The sequence below is a fragment of the Protopterus annectens genome, chromosome 4.part0 (genome assembly GCF_019279795.1).
Source record: "Protopterus annectens isolate FY-2018-M chromosome 4.part0, PAN1.0, whole genome shotgun sequence".
Taxonomy (NCBI): Eukaryota; Metazoa; Chordata; order Ceratodontiformes; family Protopteridae; genus Protopterus; species Protopterus annectens.
The window spans coordinates 864,386,723-864,401,996 of record NC_056733.1 but is presented as its reverse complement, the minus strand read 5'-3'; positions in this window follow the sequence as shown (position 1 = coordinate 864,401,996).

The following is a 15,274-nucleotide window of genomic DNA, read 5'->3' as shown; positions in this document are numbered from 1 at the left end:
AAACTCATTCAAAAACTTAAGCCATGTACTCCTTCTGCCGACCAGCTACCTCCTGAATACCTCCAAAAAGCAGCCAAAGTAATTTCCTATCCCATATCCATCCTCATAAATAGAACCATTAAAGAGGGAAAAGTTCCAGACATCTGGAAAATCTCCCACATTATCCCCCTTCACAAAGGTGGTAACTCAAATGATTACTCTAACTACCGACCAATAGCTCTTTTATCACCCTTAGCAAAAATCATGGAAAAATGTGTTCACCAGCAACTTTTAAACCATTTAACTCAAAATAACACAATAGCTAAGTGCCAGCATGGTTTTAGGCCAGCACATAGCAGCACTACTGCCTTGTTATCCTTTACAGATGTCATAAATAGAAATCGAAACAACAATAACCCCTCATCTGCACTCTTTATTGACCTCTCAAAAGCTTTTGACATGGTAAGCCATACCCTTCTTATCAACATTCTTGAATCCTATTCCGTTGACTCTCTGGCTATTAAATGGTTCATGTCCTACCTAACCAATAGACAACAAGCAGTTCTCTGGGAAAATAATATATCATCCCTTCTACCAGTCTCCCTTGGAGTCCCTCAAGGGTCCATTCTAGGCCCACTTCTTTTTTCCCTTTTTATTAATGACCTCCATGTAGCAATCCCACAAGCCACCTGCATTCAATATGCAGATGATTCAACATTAATATGCTCAGCAAGTTCCACATCTGAGCTACAGACTCTGACTCAAAATGTTTTCAATACTGTTGAAACATGGTTTCCAAAACGTTGCCTCCTTCTTAATTCTAAAAAAACCAAGCTCCTTCTCTTTACACCCACTAGCAAGTCCCCCCTATAGATTTCTCTATCATCTGCAATAATCACACTATCATATACCCCGACCACCAAATTGTTAGAAATAACTATTGACAATAATCTTACGTTTGATATCCACATAAATAATACCATAAAAACTGTCAACAGAAAAATAGGCTCCTTATATCGAATCAAAAGTTTCCTAACTCCAATAGCCAGAACCAAAATTGCACACTCCCATTTAAGTTCAACACTTCTATATGCCTGTCCCATATACACTAACCTCAAAAAAAATAATCTTGACAAACTAGCACATGCCTACAACAGCATCGCCAGATTTGCCACTGGCAATCCCTTTAGAACTCACCACTGTTTAAATCTAATGCAGCTAGGCTGGATTGAACTTGAAAACCATCTGAATATCTCCCAACTAACCATTGCCCATAAGATATTTTATCAACCTAATAGCACTCCTGTACTATCCAATCTCATAATCCCCTATAAAAATCTAAACTCCCTACGCTCTTCTAGTAAACTTCTAGCTAACATAACCAAGACTAACAACACAGCTGGTGATTCCATGTTTCTAATGCAGTGGGAAAAACTGGAACCTACTCCCCAACGATCTTACATCACTTACTTCCTTGCCTCTCTTTAAACAAAACCTCAAAAAACACCTTAAAACACACTGGTTATATGCCCCTGCAGTAACCCTGACTAACCTTCTGCTTTTTCTACCTTATAATCCTGCTTTTACTAACTTATAACCCTGACTAACCATCTGGTTTTGCTAATTTTTATTTGCACCTCTTTCTATATATTGCAAACACTTTGCATACTTTTTGAAGCAGAAATGAACTGGTGAGCACAATGGAACAGACTGCTGGACTTTATACTGTTGTTGATCACAAAACACTCTTATTTTCATTATTGGTTCAGACCCTTTTCTCACTTTTTTGTGTAATTAATTTAGCACATAATATTTGTAACTTTTATATTAATGTACATGTCATCTTTTATCTCCATTTTTTTATTTACTTCTTCTAGTATCTTTACCTAACTACTTTCATTTACTATGTATCAACTATGATTTGCATCACGTGTATTTTTATTTCAAATTTTATAATCAATTTGTCTACTACTGGAGCTTTTCTCCCCGGGCCTCTACTGAAAATGGAAATATATCCAGTTAGACTAGCCCGGTCAACAAATGTAAAATAAAAATAAATAAAATTTTACTCATAATGCATTACACTTCTCACTTCTCAGTAACCCTCCAACTCTGAGATATGAATTCACTCTACATTCTCATCAGAACAAAAGCTGTCAAAGTTTTACCCGGCCCCTCCCCTATTATCTGTAATGCTACGTGACTAACCACCCTTATTCAGGTCTTTTTTTACCATGTTTAAGATACAGTCGCATTTGCAATACACAGTTGGCAAAATGGTTAGGGTCATTGTCTCCTATGCGCAAAGTACAAGGTTTGATCCTGACCTCTGGCCAATAATTATACAGAGTTTGGATGTTCTCCTTGTGTCTCTTTGGGGTTTTCTCCCACCTCCCCCAAAAAACCTGCTGGGTGTTTCCACCTGAAATTCTCATAAGAATGGAGTTGTATGTAGCAATACAGACTCTAGAGGATGCCTTTTGGGGGAAGAGTTGTATACAACAACCTCTTTGGGCATCAACTTTGGTACAAAGCATCCTCTAGATAGGAGAACATAGATAGCAGACTGCACACTATGTCTGGATTAGCCTCTCAACTGTGTAAAATTTGACTGCAGGTGATTTGACAGTGTTGATTGATGTCAACAAAAATGGGAATGGATATTTGCTTGTAATAAGTGGGTTGAGGACCCAGCTTACTCCAACCTATGCCAGGGACCCATGCTAATGGTGGGAGAGATCTGTGTGCCCCTATTGCTCAGTGTGTGGCCAGCAGCCTCGGGTCATTACTGGCCCTCCAGTTACCTGGGATAACTCTGTTGAGCAAAAGATGGACAGAAAACTAATTAACCTGTCAAACATGAACTAAGGAAACTAAGGATTGCTACACTCAATATAGATTCACTGACAGAATGCAACTTCGCAACTTGGAAGTGGATGACATGATGGTAAGTAGGGTCCATGACACAAGATTGAAAGGGCAGTGCAGAAAGCCTCTAGGCTTGGGATACTACTGGGGGGGGCAGACCAGAAATGGTGTGGGAATTGTGGTAAGGGAGAGTCTTCAGAAGACAGTGAGGGATGTCATCCAAATTAGTGACTCATGACAATCAGACTTTTCTTAATCTCAGTCTATGCTCCACAGCAGGGTCATGATAGCGAGGAAAAGAGTGCATACAGACAGCAGTTGCAGGACCTACTAGATAAAGCAGAACAACATGGGTTGGTGTTAATAATGCGGGACCTAAATACACATACCAGGGCAGACAGAACAGGATGAGAGGACCGCCTGGGTCCATATGGGTGGGACAAAAGGAATAAAGAAGGAGAGACCATTCTAGACTTCTGTCTGGCAAATGGCTTAATGGTGGCCAACAGATGTTTCAGCAAGAGAGACAGTCACAGGATCACATACACATATGTAGACCTCCCCCTTCTAGTAAGGAAACGGCCCTGGGATGGAATCAGATTGCAAAGTTATCCCCAAAGAAACAGTCGTCCCACAACATAAACCACTGGTTGCCACAATTATCGCTTCATAGGTGTATGCTAGGCTAATGACCACTAGGGCTTTAAAACCTAGCAGTGCAACCTAAATGTCACCCACAAATTTGATTTATATTTGATTTATAGGGGTAATTTACTGACTGCTTCTGTCTATCAGAGACATAGGAGCCAGACTAGGGTAATTTTCCGATTACCCATCCATTGGATCAAGTTGTGCTAAGAAAGGGATAGGGAGGAACTCTGCTTTACTTGGATGAGGAGCCTGTTCCAGAAAAACATGTCCTGTTTATGTTGCAAGCACATTTAAGTCTTTTAATTTAGTAGTTCTGATTCTGTTTGTTTTCCACACATGCAAAGATTCCTTAAAACAGGGTCCACGGATGCCTTGTATGCCAGGCAAAGATCATCTCTCAGAAGTCTGTATGATACAAGGCTTTGAGGCAATGAGCACAAGGCACATTGTATTTACTCCCAGTATTCTTTTTGTAAGAAACCTGTGTGGATGTTCCAGTTGCTGCATGTGTCTGGTTCATACATCTCAACTGTCCAGATTCATGCCTCATAGTTTTGGTCTCTTCCTCGTAAAATTTGTGATTTTCTGGAAAATCACTGAGAATGATCTCAGGATTGAAGTCACTATATAATGATATACATTTGTGTTTCAGACTTCATATCCTTCAGAAAAAATATGCATGCTAAGGCAAATCCTGTTATTCTAGCAACTTTCTAAGTTTATAAGACTAATATTTAAAATATGCCCCCCCCCCCCATTCTGTCAGGGTTTGTCCAGAATTTTTTGTGCTAAGGAGTTGAGAGGCATGGTCTAGTCAGGTACATACCGAAGGGGGCATTATACTCTTAAGATGTGCATGATGATGTCTGAGTTCAGACTATACAAAACCTTTAGTAAACATAAGAATCTCAGATCTTCTCTGCAGTTCACCACTTGGTGGATTTTTATTCCATGAGTACAGAAAGCCAATGCAAAAGGTTCGGAGGTCTCAAACTTTACTTACCTTTTTACACCTACTTCCGCACATCCATGAGCTCTGCAAAAAATGAGCACAGTGATTTGTTTTCCACTGTAAGCTATTTCTCTGGATAAATGCGTCTTTCAGCTTTTCCCGGTTAGGGGTCGCCACAGCGGAACTCCGGTCCGCTAATGATTGGCAGTAGAGTTTTACATGCTGGCTTGCCGGGCCTAACGCACAACCTTCAATGAAGGAATGCCCATTCACGCATGTCGCAACACAGAAGACGCCCTAACTGAGAATCGAACGGGCAACGTCTAACTGTAAGGCAACAACGCTACCGCAGCACCCTATTGTTCAAAAATGGGAATCACCTGGTGTAGCGTTAAGTGACTACCTCCCCCTGCATATAAAAAGGTCTGCCTTCATCAGGAGGAAGAAGAATGGGGACTGGTCACATTAATCATGTATCTGAGCCTCTTACAAGCAAGCACGGTAAAACTTTTTGCTATACAAAAGAAAATTAGCCGTTTATACTGTAATTCAGGAGATATGAGTCCCGTAAAAGTGGGCACAGCCTCTCATATTACAAGTGATTGACTGGATAAAGTTCTTTAATAAAGCTTTCACAATTGGCTGCACGGAATCTGACTCCACAGTTGCAGACGCAGCCTCTCATTTTACATGTTCAAAACAGACTATTAAAGTCTGTTGATACCCTTGTAAAAGCATGCATATTTAATTATCAAAGTGTAAACCACTCTATTAGATAGACCTGGTGAAGCTCAGGTGAAAGCGTTTTCTTAAATGTAGCTCTATAGTGGCAGCTCATGGTGTGCTGTCATTTTTTGTTTGTTAAAATAAAACCTTTTAACTAAGAATGAGGTTCCACAGGCTGCTGAGCTGGTAAACCCTCATGGGTCTTTCAGGAATATTCAAATAAGAGACGAACCTCTAAGCTTTTGGATTGGCCAGTTGCTTTTCCATCTCCCAGATTTTCCTCCAGTCAGCTCCCCTGAACCCTCCCACCATTGCCTGTAACTGCCTTTAAATAATTGACCTGTTGAATGTAATGTATTAGAACAAGAACACTCATCCATCCACCTACTTAACTGAATAAACTATTGGAAACTTCAAAATTTGTCTTTATTCCTCCCACAGGGAGGGTATCAGAGAGATCTGCTAGATAAATGATTTTATCTGGACTAATCCTCTGTTCTCTGTTTCTTGTTAGTCCTGTCACCTTCCTGGTTACAGGTGGGAAACCAGACTTCATTTGAGCCCTCTGCATTACCTCTGTTTTCTGTTCATCCTTGGCACCCCCAAGGAGTTATCCACTCAACAGAATCACTTTAAGCAGACCACCAGCAATATGGAAACAGACAACCCCAAACTAAAACACCTTCTAAACATGCCTACTTGGGTAAATGTAAACCAGCACACTTAGCATGACGACCATGCAAACGGCTCACAACGACAGCATCCAACAGGATCCTACAGACAACTTTCTCCTCAAGAAACAACTAAAAAGACTGAAAGTACTACACTGGAAGAAATTTACAGTATTGAAAAAGAACTGGTTCTTAGGGGACTAAAGCTGAACAAGAAACTTGTAGAACAATATAGAGGAGGACTTAATCAGAGAATGGGACACAGTTTTTAAGGGATGCTAGTCTCAAACTGATTAGGAGTCAAATATCAGCAGCATCCTAAGCCTGGAGAATTTATGCAAGGGCAATCCTGACTCCACTTCTAGATTTTCAGATATTGAAAACAGAATCACTGACTTTGAAAACAAAGTTAAGGAGGAAAAAAAAAATGCAAAAAAAAAATTGACAGAGACTTAAGGGACAAGCAGGAACCACAAAACCATAATTCTTCAACAAGAAGAAGGCGATACCCACCTAGACACAATGATGGGAAGCATTTTGCTGGGCAATGGAACTATGACAAACCTAACCACCACCCCAGGCATGATGTTGGAACACAAGGGAGCTTGGCCAAACACATTGCTGACCCGAGAGATGTGGAAGGAGACAATAGGCATAGTTTTCACCAGGGCCACCAGGAACATGGACCCGACTTAGATGCACCCACACCAAAATGAGGCAACAAGACATGAGGAAAACACAGAAGGAGACAGCCACCAACCAGAACCAACAGATCCCAACATGGAGGCACACAATGAAGCAGCCCTTCACCCCCACTCTGAGGTCTCCACAGGGGCACCAACCAGAGAGGAACAGGTCCTGGTAAGGAACCACGGATCTGAGGACTTGGAGAAATCGACACAACAGAAGGGACACACCAGAACCAACAACAAAATAGGACTAAGATCTGGAACCACTAAATAAAATCATTGACTCAGCTAGAGCAAGAAATCTTGGGTAAGGATCTGGCTTTTGTACCTTTTAACAGAAGTAACTTGGTGGAAACAGTGATAGATGTTAAACTGTATATATTAGGACATTGAATCTCAAAGTATTTTTTCAATGACAAAGATAAGAATGGAAACAACACTGATAGAAATTATGATGTTGTGTAAAAAAATAAGTTACGTTTGCCTCCCTGTGCACCCCACCCTGAGTGCGTATCAGAGCAAATGTGAAGCTGATGTCCGCAGGATCCTTGGTAAGCTAAATAGGAAGAAGTTATACAACATTAGTAAAGAGGAACTGGCTCTTGTAAAAAATCTGAGCAGAGATAAGACTTTCAGGGTCGAGACAGATAAGGGGGGAGGCATCTTAGTCACAGATACAGCTGCTTATACCTGCAAAATTGAGGCTATGCTTGACAGGTTTTACAGGAAAGGTGATTTTAACACTGTGAATGTTGCTTATAATAATTTAAGAGAGCAACTAAGAATGCTGCATGAGGATAATTTACTAGACGGCAAGCTTTCTGACTTTTTGGTCACCCCAACCAAAAACTCCAAGCTTCTATGGGATCCCAAAATCCCATAAGAATATCTCTGATCATCCCTACAGAGCAGTAGTGGCAAGTGGTGGCTCCATAACTGAGACAATATTCATCTACCTTGATGCCCTGATAAAACCAATGGCAGAGACCAATAAATCTTTTATTCTAGACTCCCTGGATTTTTTTGATAAAATTAGAAATATTCCTGTTAGCAGTTCCACAATCGAAAACAATTTGTGCAAAAAACAACAAGCTCAATTTAAAAACAAACTACCTATGTCCAAAATAAAACCGAACTACTAATATAAAATCATTTTTATTTCAAAAATAAATTAAAATGCATAAATACTTTTATACTTGGATAAGCCCTTTCGTCCATTCAAAATAGACTTCAAATAACAATATCAGGTAATAGAACATTTAAAACCCCTTTGAAAGACATCCATTGACTACTGCTGGCACACCCCACCATTTTCTTACCCATACTAAAGCAAAGACATCATTTTTTTTCACCATAAAAATGTTTTATACATCAATCAAAAATCCTTATGTTATAAGCATACTTTTCATTTCCACCCTTTTATAATAAAAGCCGGTTATTAAATCTTTTAAAAAGTATTTTAGGTCAAAATAGATTGTATGAAATAACAAGATATTTAAAATAAGAAAATACATAAAATCCAAAATACATATGTATATTTTGTTGAGATTAAACAACCCTTAGGTACCTGTTGTTTTATTTTTTTCACCTCTGTAATGCCCTTAATTTGAATAAGCAAGCAGTAGAACTTTGTTCATTAAATCTTGGCTATAGCTCCGCATGTAGGCAAATTTGCCAAATTAACTCTTTCTTCTCCAGTTGGAGTACTAAAGTTCCACCCCTTATATTTGGTGCCATATGATTAATAATATCTAAATGAATGATCAGGACACTCTTGTATTTGTTTTGCTAATGCATTATTTAAATCATTACTCAATACTCTATTCATGCTCGTAACCCTTTCTTTGAACCTACAGTCAGTTTTACCCACATAGAAAGCCAAACAATCTTTGCACCTAGCCACATAAATCGTTCCTTTAGGTTCACAATTATATTTTCCATTTACTTTGTATTCAGTTCCCCTAATACGAAAGTTTCTGCCAACTTCCATAAGTTTACAATACTGACAAAGTCAACACTTCCTCATTTCCCTTTCTCTCTTCTACCTTTCTTGGAGTCCTGTACCAAAATATCTTTAAAGTTGGGTGGCCTGCGAAATACCATACAGGGCTTTTCCCCTAATTTGTTCACAGTTAATCTATCCTCACCCAATACTTGCCAGTTCTTATTTAAAATCCATTTTATTGTGGACTGCTGGTTATTAAAAGTAGTCACAAATAGTGCTTGAACTTTGCCAGGATGCCTTTCCACTCTACCCTCAGTTCAGGAGATAGAATACAGGGATAGGGCCTTGAGGGGGTCTGCATAGGACATATTACTTACACCCTGTATTCTTTTAGTGAGAAACCGCTGTCGATGTGCAGGTTGTTGGATATGCTTGGTCAGGTACATACCAAAGGGCCATTGTACTCGATGATAGGTCTGAGGAATGCTGAATACAGTGGAACAATGACTTCCGTGGACTTAGATGCCATACCTTTGTTTATATGTTGCGCAACATAGAATGATTTCCTCACCACTGTAGACACATGATGATCAAAGGCTAGATTACTATCCATGTGTGTCCCCAAGTCCCTGACTACTGTGTCAGCTCTAAGGGGTGTGCTGCCAATATGATAGTTACCAGGGGTGGATGACATCCCAAAGGATACTATTATGCATTTCTTGACATTTAGTTTTAGTCCATGGTTCTGACACCAGTTATTTGTCTGTGTCAGCCCTTCTTGGAGAACATTTGTGTCAGTGTGAGATTCAATGACAGCTCCTAATTTGCAATCATCTGTAAATTTAGTCAGTCACAGACCACTGACATTGGCTTTGACTTCTGAGAAGTAAATGCCAAAAAGGAGCAGTCAGAGGACTGATCCCTGAGGGACTCCACTTGAGACTGGCCACTTTGTAGAGGTGGACTTCCCAATTCTAATTTCCTGGGCTCTTTCTGTGAGCCAGTTGGCTATCCACCTGGTGACATATGGGTTTGTACCTAACCTCTTGAGTTTGTCAACAATGCCCGAGTGGGGTATTGTGTTAAATGCCTTTTCTAGATCAAGGTAGTGTGAATGATTTCACCCTCATCCATTGCTTTGGTGACCTTCTCAAAGAAGTCCACCAAGTTGAGTAGGCATGATCTGCCCTTGACGTTACAAACTGGGTTGGGTCCAGTGTCTGGAAGTTTATTATATCTTTATTGATCATCTCCTTGATAATGCTTTCCATGGCTTTACATATATGATTAGTGAGACTTATGGATCTGTAGTTTCCAGGGTCTGTAGATGACCCACCTTTATGTAGAGGGATGACTGTTGCCTTTCTCCATTCATGAGACACGAAGCCCGTTTGGAGGCTACAGTTAAATAGTTATTCCAGAGGCCCTGATAAGTCATGTTTCATGCTATTTAGAAAGCATCCTGGGGTATTGTCTGGGCTCACTGATGCAGTGTTCTTGGTCTTAGAGCATTAAGGACCTGTTCCCTAGTGATAGTAGGGGAAGTTATATTTGATGATATTTCCTAAGGGAAGGTTGAGGGGGAGAGAGTAGTTAGACTTTCTGACTAGATACATCTATGAAATTGGGTTTTGATCAACAGAAAGAAAGTCAGACAATAACTTCCACTTACGTCACGTACAAAAACTGCTCCTAAAAATCCAAGCAGATCCATGATGAAGTAATCAAATGTCAGTTGTTTACAAAACACAGACTGTTACTAAGAGTAGCCACTTTTTAATTAGTAGGGTGCATAAAAAAAATTGCATGATATCTATAGGAATCAATCAGATGAGGTTATAAAGGATTGGGAAGAGAGACTGAATAAGCAGTTCACAAAGAAACAAAGGGAGGATATATGTATGGCTCCCAAATATGCAACAAAGTCTAGAAGATTTAGGATTTTTGCTTGGAAGTGTTTAGGTATTTTTATACCCCAAGAAGACTCCAAAGAATTTTTCCTCAGGTAGATTGCAAATGCTGGAGGTGTGATGAGGAAGAAAGAGGTAATTAGGGACATATTTTCTTATAGTGTAATGAGATGGCAGACTTTTAAGATTCCCTGCAGACTACACTGTCAGAAATACTAGGTGGAAAATTGGGGTAACTAAGGAAATTATTACTTTTTTAGCTCTGATACAGAATTGGAATTGCCTAGACATAGTAAGGCTTTATTAATTTTAATTCTGGTGGCTACCAAAAAAGCAATTACTAGAAAATGGAAATCATAGTCTAAACCAACTGTACTACAAGTAGTGAATATAGTAAACGAGAGAAAACAATGGAAGTGGGATTGTTATAAAAGGGAAAGAGCAACTTACCTAGAAAAAAATGGGAAGTGTAGAAAGAATAAATGCAGAATAATGTTTTGCAGGAGTAATGAGGTTTAAGGGAAGGCAGAATTTAATTATGTAATGTCAGATTGACAATGACTGTTTAGAAAATTATATGTGATGTATAATGTTTGCAACTGAAAACATGTCAGTGTGGTTTGTTTTCATTTATATAAATGTATAATTGTGTCACAAGTGATAATTCAATAAAGATGTTTCTTTTTAAAAAAGAATAACCACTTTTTGACTCCATATTCCTTAGATTTTTAGCATGACAAAAAGAAACAAATTCTACCTATAAAATTGTATTTCAAGTTTCACATATGCAAAGCCTCTGATGGTTCATAGCTTTGACAAGGTAGAAGTTGTAGACAGTTACTTTTTATATACAGACTGTTCTCTTCCTCAGTACCACCTTTTGAGTTGGTGCGTGTCAGTTTGACAGTAATCATGTGAAATAAATTCATCCCATGGTAGTTTTTTCTGTCTCTCTCACACAAACACACGTCTGTGTACATGCTCACACACACACACACACACACAGATACATGCCTGTGTACATGCTCTCACACACACACACACACACACACACCCCAACTTTCCCACCAGGGAAAGGGGGGCGGGTAATTCCTCATTATTCAGTTTATGCGTATGCACCAACTGTGGAAATCTGTTTTCAGAATGGCTCTAGGCAGTGTCAGGTAAGAGAAGGCACTTGTTTTATTTTGCAGTATCATTTTTTTTTTCTTCTGGGAAAAAAGAAGCACCACACTTCGGCTAAAACTGAATTGGCTCCTGCTTAGAGCAACATTTTTGCCCTATTCCAAATTACATAAATCATTGAAACACAGCTACCCCTCCCTTCTTGCAAACGAGGTAGATAAAACATCTCCTGTGGCCTTAGATAAGATAATGATTAAGGTTCTCATTTAATCTGGAAGACAAAGCATTCTTCTGAATTGATGTTACCACCCAAAACATGCTTCCACAATCCATTAGGAACTGAACAATGTCTTCTTATAAACTCACTGAAGATCTCCACAGTCACCAGGAATGCAAATAATTTAAAGAGAATGGTTAAAACCAAGGCATAATATTTTGTATTTTGCACTGTTTCTGAAATCTGAAATGTTTTGGTACAGGGTTATAAATCTAATGCAACGATAACTGATTTTTTAAATCTGTTCGTACATGTCTGCAAAGGCAAAAAGAAAATAATTATATTCTTCCGTTTCTCATTTGAATTCTGTTTCATAATAGTTGCTTATTAACTTCCTTACTTATTTGTATGCCAGCACACAGATTAATTTGATCTTAATTATTAATGTATTGAGGAATATAGACGCTCTAAATTTGTATATGGTCCTGAATTAGTTAAAAAAATATATAACATTATTCACTGTTTTTATGTATGCTCACTGTGCTATTTTAACCTCATTATAAAGAGTTAAATAAACTTAATTCTATTTATTGCTACATTCGTAGAATGCAAAAACATAGTTCTAATTTAAAGCCATTAGCAGAAAATTACAGCTACATATGGGCTGCAATGCAAATTCATATGAGAATACAATGCCAGGTTTAGATGGATTGCATTGCTTAACTGATTGTCCACTAGAGGTCTGTGTACTCCACGTTCCTTACTTCAAATTACTGAGATTTCTAAATGAGGGCATAGCGTTTTATTTGGAATTTATGCAGAATTTGCTATAATAATGCAATTACTTTTTATTTGCAGTGTCTTTAGGAATCAGCTGCCTAAGGATCAGATTTAGCTTAAATGAAAGACATACAGTAATAATTTGTGCCGAAAGAGAGCATTTATTTTGTGTTTTACAAGCGTATTCAGAATACAAAAAGCATCTTAGGCTTGTATGTTGTAAAGAGATTGCATCATAGACCAGTATCGAGACAGTGGAAAAGAAGTCTGATGCAACAAGCAGGAGGGTTGCATTCCATTTTTTAACAATGTATGTGCAATGCTTAACTCAGTACAGTTTACTTTTAAATATCTGAATACTTGGACAAGTCTGTTTGGGGACGGGAGCACTTTCTGACATGGGGAAAAACTGTTATTTGTCAGTACTTATCTTCATTAACCATTCATTTTATACATTAATATAATAGCAGTATTTTAGTAGTTTAAAACAAGACTGCAGTTGGATAATTCCCCTGTGTATGTAAAATATGGTACTAATATGGTTTGCATCTGATTTGCTCATAACAAAGAAGTCACCAGGTGTAAAAAGGATTAAACAACAACAGCAAATGTTATCCTTCTTAAGAAAGTCTGTCTATGCTGCTTGCAAACCGGTTAACTCCACATTAGAGAAGCAGTGTTTCTAGTATTTATTAATGTGTTTTTCGGTGGCAGATTTAGGCCTTGGTGCAGGGGTGGTCACCCGCCACTTTTGAAAACCAATTGTACTGTATGACTTCCCTCACAATTCCATGGCTTTTAGCGGTATAGTGTATGCCAATCTTCACTCTAGGTACTATGATGATTTTTAGTCTTAAATCAGTAGCTCAACATAGTAGCTAGAGTGAAAATCGGCATACCTTACTGTAGGTAAAGGTCAAGTGCAATCCAATGTAAATAATGATCACCATACCATTGAACAAAAGGACCTTCACTTTCATTTTTTTTTCTCATTACATGATTATGTCCTCATTTGCACAAAGTTTGCATTTATGAATGGGATGACTTTGTCATAGATCTTTCTAGATGACTGTATAAATTAAGGTCAACACTACTGCATCAGTGAGGGTGGTACTAAAGATGCAACTGTCAAAACATGAACACACAAGGCATTTCTAATCTGCTACCTTGTGATTATGAAAGATTATGCAGCAATACCTCCTGCATGGAAAAAACAAAGCATTAGTGTAAAAGACGATGGCACCTCCTAAGATTCACCGCAAATTTAAAGGGAGAGTGTCAAGATTTTCTGCTACTGTCTTTGTTTTGGTTTAGCTGTCAGGTCATGTGATCCTAATATTTACATTCAAGCTGCTCTGACTCTTTGAGCTCAGGTTTCAGTACACTGGGGGATGGGTACATCTCACTTCCAGAAAGCCTAACATTTTCCTGTGTGTGCTGCTTTTATTTACAGCCCATACTGACAGGGGAACTTCTCTTTGAAATGTAGAGAAGTAGTGCTTATAAGGCTTACTGTTGTTTTTTCATTGTGTAATGTTTATACTTTCATTTGGCATGCACATATCTTCTTCATTACTTTCAGCAGCTATGGAAAAATGCATGGCTTTGCTCATGTCCTTCACCAGGTTAATCAAATGAATCCTTGTTTTTTTAAATATAATAACATAGGTGCCACAATTCTCTGATACTGTCTTGCTGCACTATTTTACAAAATTGAACATTTCTTGCCTCTTTTACATATACCTCACAGTGCTGTTATCACTATACAGACCTTAACTTTTTTTTCTTCTTTTTGCTTCTTCCCTATCCATGCTCCTCACTGTATTAATAAAGACATAACATTTCAACCTCACTTTCCCTCTCCTACAAATCCCCTCCTCTCAACTCTGCACTATAAGATATGTGTACTAAGTACATGTGAATACACAAAAAAATTAAGTAACTCTCGAGCAGAATCAGAGTGATCTGAATCATATTTTGGTTAAGATCTGTAGTCTCATGTATATGGTCTCCTTAGTAATGTCTAATCTCTGTAATTAATATGCTACTATGTTTCATGTAGTATATCTACAATGTATGTACTAGCCATTATTCTATTTACTTCCTTGTATGTGAAAACGATTAAATTGACTCTGAACCTTTTCTCCCTGTGCATCCCCTGTATATGGGATTCCACCCAGTCATACTTTCAGAGTCAACAAATGGCAAATACATGCATAAACACATGCATACATAAGTAACTGGATAAATTACAGAATACCCTTGCTGTATGTGTTTTGTGCTAAAAGTAATAAATATACTGGTTTCATTTTATAATCCAGTCCGGAATGATGTTCACTTACAGTTCTAACTGCTCATTGAGGTTCTTTTTCCATACATGTCCAGACTAGCACCCTGGTCATACTGCATATGTCAATTTGTTTGGTTGCCAAATCATTCCTGAAGTGACTGCTCAGTTCCATATTTTTTGCCTATTTTTACTTAGATGTTAAACAGACCAGTTAATTCCTATGTACATATTATTCATTTGAGAACGATTAGTCTTACTGTTGCAATGGCGTAAGGAAGGTAACACAACCGGAATGTCACAGACTTTTTAGTCATCACAGTACAGAATTACAAGGCACACATATATGTCCCTTTCAGCTTGTTGCTGTGGTGGGTTCTACTGGTTTTAGTAATTCTCTAAAGGCCCAGTTATGGTGATTCCTCTCAGCCTAGTAGTTTCAGAAATCTACATAAGCCTTACACTTTAGGTGTA